We start from the raw sequence: 6691 nt of genomic DNA, 5'->3' as shown, positions 1-6691 counted from the left end.
GAAGACTGTAAAACTTCTAGGGAACACCAGAGGAGACTAAACCCGATCCTGAGTGAGGTAGTGAAGAAGGAAATAACCAAGTTATTAGAGGCAGGTATCATATATCCTATATCTGATAGCAAATGGGTTAGTCCTGTACACGTAGTACCAAAGAAATGAGGTGTAACAGTCATTGAAAATGAAAAAGGAGAAACTATAACCAAACGAATCGAATCGGGATGGAGAATGTGCATTGACTATAGGAAACTAAACAAAGCAACCCGAAAAGATCATTTCCCTTTACCATTCATTGACCAGATGTTAGAACGATTAGTAAAACATTCTCATTTCTGCTATCTAGACGGTTACTCAGGTTTCTTTCAAATACCAATTCACCCTGATGACCAAGAAAAGACAACGTTCATGTGCCCTTTTGGTACCTTTGCTTATAGACGAATGCCGTTTGGCTTGTGTAATGCTCCTGCAACCTTCCAAAGGTGCATGATGGCAATATTCGCCGATTTTCTAGAAAACATCATGGAAGTATTTATGGATGACTTTTCCGTATGCGGACAAAGCTTTGAAGAATGCCTTGAAAACCTAGAAAGAGTTCTAGAGCGATGTGTGAAAGTAAACCTAGTACTTAATTGGGAAAAATACCACTTTATGGTACAAGAAGGAATTGTTTTAGGACACATCATCTCGAACAGAGGAATTGAAGTAGACAAAGCCAAAATAGAGGTAATCGAAAATCTTCAACCCCCAAAAACTGTGAGAGAAGTACGAAGCTTCTTAGGACATGCCGGTTTTTACCGACGATTCATTAAAGACTTCTCTAAAATAACTAAACCTTTAACCGGGCTATTGATGAAAGATGCTGAATTCATATTCGATAATAGATGTTTAGACGCATTTCAAACGCTTAAATAAGCACTGATCTCCGCACCCATAATGCAGACACCAGATTGGAATGAACCCTTCGAAATAATGTGTGATGCCAGTGATTACACTGTAGGTGCTGTTTTAGGACAACGAAAGGATAAAAAGCTTCACGTTATATATTACGCAAGTAGAACTCTAGATGAAGCACAAATGAATTACGCCACAACCGAGAAAGAACTTCTAGCAGTAGTGTTTGCGCTAGATAAATTTCGTTCTTACTTGGTCGGAGCCAAAATAATCATCTACACTGACCACGCTGCTATCAAATACCTCTTAACAAAAAAGGATGCTAAACCTAGACTCCTAAGGTGGATCCTGTTGCTACAAGAGTTCGATTTGGAAATCAAAGACAAGAAAGGAACTGAAAACATAATAGCAGATCACCTCTCTAGACTTGAGAACCTTGAATCGGAAAGAACATCAATTAACGATGATTTCTCGTACGATAAGCTTATAGCTACTTTGAAAGAAAATAAAGCTGATAAACAGGTAGAAACCACCTTAGCTATATGTGTTACACCGTGGTACGCTGACCTCGTCAATTATTTAGCTGCCGGAATAGTTCCACCTACCTTATCCTACCAGCAGAAGAAACGATTCTTCTATGACATAAAACACTATTACTGGGATGACCCCTTACTTTTTAAAAGAGGCCCCGATGGTATTTTCCGTCGGTGTATACCCGAAGAAGAGGTAGAAAATATAATCCAACACTGTCACTCCGCTCCTTATGGTGGACATGCAAGTACATCCAAGACCTGCTCTAAAATCCTACAAGCCGGTTTTTATTGGCCAAATATATGGAAGGATGTACATGCGGCTATTAAGAAATGTGACAGATGTCAACGCACAGGAAATATATCTAGACGTGACGAGATGCCACAAAAGGGCGTTTTGGAAGTAGAGATTTTCGACGTGTGGGGAATAGACTTCATGGGACCCTTTCCATCCTCTTTCGGTAACAAATACATACTCGTGGCAGTTGACTACGTATCGAAATGGATTGAAGCTATAGCTTCTCCAACAAACGACACACGAGTAGTAACTAGACTCTTTAAGAATATAATATTTCCAAGGTTTGGTGTCCCAAGAATAGTAGTCAGTGATGGTGGATCGCATTTCATATCCAAGGTACTGGAAAAACTACTGCTTAAGTATGGCGTAAGACATAGAGTAGCGACACCTTACCACCCTCAAACCAGTGGGCAAGTAGAAGTGTCTAACAGAGAAATAAAACAGATACTAGAGAAACAGTCGCCACTTCAAGGAAAGACTGGTCATTGAAATTACCAGAAGCTTTATGGGCTTATCGAACTGCTTACAAAACTCCCATAGGGACAACCCCATTTAAGCTCATTTATGGAAAATCCTGTCACCTCCCGGTAGAATTAGAACATAAAGCCTATTGGGCTATTAAAAATCTAAATTTAAACTATAAAGCCGCCGGCGAAAAGAGAATCCTTGATATAAGCGAATTAGAGGAACTCAGAAGAGACGCTTACGAAAATGCCAGAATCTACAAAGAAAGAACAAAACAATGGCATGACAAGCGCATATCAAGGAAAATCTTCAAACAAGGCGATACAGTCCTTTTATTTAACTCTAGGCTAAAGTTATTCCCAGGAAAACTACGATCTAGATGGTCAGGTCCTTTTCAAATCACCAATGTTTTTCCCAGTGGAGCAGTAGAAATTAAAGGCAAATCTATGGAACCATTTACCGTAAACGGGCAACGTCTAAAACATTATCACTATGCAGAAAACAATGAAGATTCGCAAGTCTTGCACTTAGACGAAATGCCTCCAGAACTTATAGATTATAATTGATAGTTTTTATGTCGAGCTTGCGACATTAAACAAAGCGCTTAGTGGGAGACAACCCACAAATATTTTATTTTTTCTATTATTATTTTCTATTTCTTCCTTAATTATTCTTTTAATTTTTGTTTAGTATTCATTCTTAATTTATTTTTATTTATTAAAAACTTTTCTCTTCTTCTTTCGGCATTTGGCCAAATCCTGACTAAAACTCTTGTTTTTCTTCTCTCTAGCTAACACTAACCTGATGGGACAAATTGATCGTATGGGTATCAAATTCAGAGGAACAGCTCAGAAACAAAAGTTTGAGGAACTAGCCACGAGAGAGATGCTACCTAGTCTGTATGCTGATGACTGGGCAATGACTGCCCTTGGACTAAGACAAAGTGTCCTGTATTTGTTGAGTCAGATTGGGTGGGAAACCGCTCCTATCCGTAGACAATTTGTCACTTACCGGAGACTGACTCTAGAATTTCTTAGTTCTCTGATCTATCTACCCAGCCATGGGAAAGGAATAAGCAGAGGTTTTATCCAGTTCAGAATGTTTAACATGGAGTACCAATTTAATATTCAAGACTTTACCAACCTTTTAGGTTTCCCTACATCCTTTGACACATTCACAGTGAGCCAAGAAGAACTTTTTGAATATAGAGAACTTGAACACTTTTGGGGAAGCTTGGCTGGAAATGACGATCCCAAGGAACATGAGTTTCTCTCTGGAAACATACATAACCCGACCTTCCGTTATTTCCATAAAATCCTGACCCACACCTTATTTGGGAAGAAGCCAAACAGTACCACAGTTTCACGTGATGAACTCTTCATCATATTTTGTGCTTCCCAGAACCGTCCAGTAAACGGTGCCACTTTTATGTTGGCAAATTTAGACCACCTTATCCAAGATGAACGAGCACCAATTCGAATAGGCGGTTTGATAACCATGATTGGTAATGCTATCGGATTACGTCAGCCTATGCTTGACCTAAGCCCTTTTTGTGGCATTACTACTATGAGTATACCCTTCCTCTTCAACACTATGTTTATAGCAAACCTAGGATCTGACGAGTTTGAGCTTATAATTAATAACCAAGTTCTTTGCCTATTCACCATGCCCGATCCTAGGACTAGTGTTCATAACCGCAATAACTGGCTCTACAATCTGAACGAAACCCCCTCTCCTGCTAGATCCATTGAATCCATCCAGGACTACGAAATTTGTGATGACCAGATTCCTTATGCTGAATCAGACCCTCAAACACCATCTGGTTATTATGATATTGATCCTCCTCCTCAACCTGTTCAGACCGAAGAATCGGCAATACCCGACCTTAGACATCATATGCCCGGAACTGATTACAACACCGCCATTGAAGCTTTGATGTCAGAACAAGACGCCCTCAGAGAAGAGTTCGCTAACATGAGACACGAATTTCTGGGATACATAAACAGTATGACAAATCAGTTTCACGAGTTGCTATACCGTGTTAACTCCTTTGCTCCTCCGGCCAGAGATCATGCAGATGGATAGAAGTCGTTTTTCTTGGTTATCTAGTTTTAGTTAGTTTTATTATTTAATGTTATTTCAAATTATGTTCGTATTTGTTTCTCTTTCGCATTTTTGTTCTTTTTTCCCATGTTACATTATGATTATTTTATGAAGCTATTGAATTATCCTATTTTATTATGAATTATGCAATATCTATCAAAAATGCTCTCTACTGTTGTTGCCTACATAAATTATTAAAAATATAATATATTTATGCACTATTATACAAAGTAGAATAGCATGCAGGGAAATTTAAATAGCAAAATAAAATAATCTGAAGCAAAACAAAATAAATAATAAAAATAAATTACCAAAATCATTATGAAGAACGCAAGCAGAAACCATGCCAAAAAGACTGTGTGACGAGCGTCACACAACCTATCACGGACGTCAGGCCAAGTGCTTGTGACGCCCGGCATGCCCCTGTAACGACCGTAACACCTTGCTGGCTAGGTGAACGTTACAAAGCCGTTGGAGACGACCGTTACACCTCTTCACCTTTTTACCTTCCCCATTTATTCACATTTACCCACATTTATTTACTTTTCAACCACTCCCTTTCCAACTTCAAATTTTTTCCTATAAATACCCACCATACCTTTCTTCCTACATCACAACTATTCTATACAATCAAATATATTTTCTTTTCTTTCCTAATTACTTCTTCCAACTCATTCATCAGTATGGCGGGAAATCAAAATTTTGGAAACATCATCTTCCGATCTGAAGATGATAACTATCAAAGAGAGCAATTCGAGCGTTTCCAACAACGAGGTGTCACCTCTACCAGGTATCCTGATTCAACTTGTTTACAACAATTAGGATTACTTCAAGGTATCGAGTGGATGCTCCGCCTTGCCGATCTAACCTTTCTATGCACTCATAATCAACCCACCTACCCCTCCCTAACCTTAGAATTCTTAAGTTCATATGCGTACAACACTCCCACCGGTGAGGACGAATTCTTAACCGGTACCGCAACCTTCCGTATGTTCAACACCGAGTACTCCCTATCCCAAAACCAATTGAGTACCATGCTACAATTCCCCATAGAAGGTCAAGTCTACCCCAGAATCCCTCCAAACCTAAACTGGAACACAGTTGCCGCTTTCGACCTCTTTAGGAAAATATCCGGTGTAGATGCCAACAACTGGGAAGAGCTCCTTGTTTCCCATATACATAACCCAACTATCCGGTACTTTATCCGCATCCTGCAAAACACAGTTTTTGGAAGACCGAACAACAGCAACGTCAACGCAAAGGAACTATTCTTACTCGAATGCGTCTTCGAACCGAATGCTAAGGTAAACGCCGCCTCCTTCCTATTTCATCATATCCGCACCTTATGTGCTAGAGGCCGTCAACCTTTTGTAATTGGTGGATTAATCACCACCATAACACTTGGCTTAAACCTAGGGGACCGACTCCAAACTTTAGAATCTTTACCTCCCCTATTTATGGATATAAGCTACTGTCGGTCCAGCCGCCTAATAAAGAACAGAGTAGGCGGAAAATATTACCTTATGGTGAATAACCAGGCAGTTCCAAGCGTTGTTCTACCCAACATTGCCCTAACAGATGTCACCAATCCCAACCGCCACCTCTATGATCTGAATGCTCCCGAAGCTACCGAGCCTTCACATACAAACCCGTCTACCGACGAGTTCGAAGAAATGGAGCAAGGTGATAACGCTCCTGCACAACAATCAGTCCCACTCAACCCTTCCGATAATGCAGCTGGCCCATCCTCACGACGTCGTCGACGAAGAAGGCCTGCAACCAACGACGACATCATGGATGCTATTGATGGTATGCAAGCACAGAATCTCGAAATGATGCAAATGATGCGCCAAATGCAACAACAACAGGAAGAGAGGAATGCCATAACCGACCAGCGATTCACTGATTTGCTTAGCAGGTTCGACAACATAGAAGTACATCAACGATCACCAGGTCCAAGAACAAGAGGCGGCAGGCAGCCTTAACTTTAGTTTTTTTTTCCTTTCTTTTTGTAATTCATTTCTTTTCCTTAAAACATTGGGGACAATGTTTCATTCAAGTATGGGGGGAAAACCGTGTTCTTTCTATCCTCCTTTTTCTTTTTCAAGTATGTATCTTTCTTTTCATTGTTATTTCCCTTAAAAATATATATATATATATATATATATATATATATATATATATATATATATATATATTTATTTTAAGTTAAGTCCCAAGTGTGAAAACTTTCTATTATCTATTCCCCTCAATTTTCATGAGCCATAACACAAATTTAACACACCCAATAAGTATAAAGGTCGCTTATTTTATAAAACTTGAGTGAAAGCAAGACAAAAATTATTACCATAACAACGCTCTAAGAACCTTAACATGTTAGATCAGGATAAGTACCTATTATACCAAT

The sequence above is a fragment of the Lathyrus oleraceus genome, chromosome 2, assembly GCF_024323335.1.
Source record: "Lathyrus oleraceus cultivar Zhongwan6 chromosome 2, CAAS_Psat_ZW6_1.0, whole genome shotgun sequence".
Taxonomy (NCBI): Eukaryota; Viridiplantae; Streptophyta; class Magnoliopsida; order Fabales; family Fabaceae; genus Lathyrus; species Lathyrus oleraceus.
Note: the sequence above shows the minus strand (reverse complement) of the source record.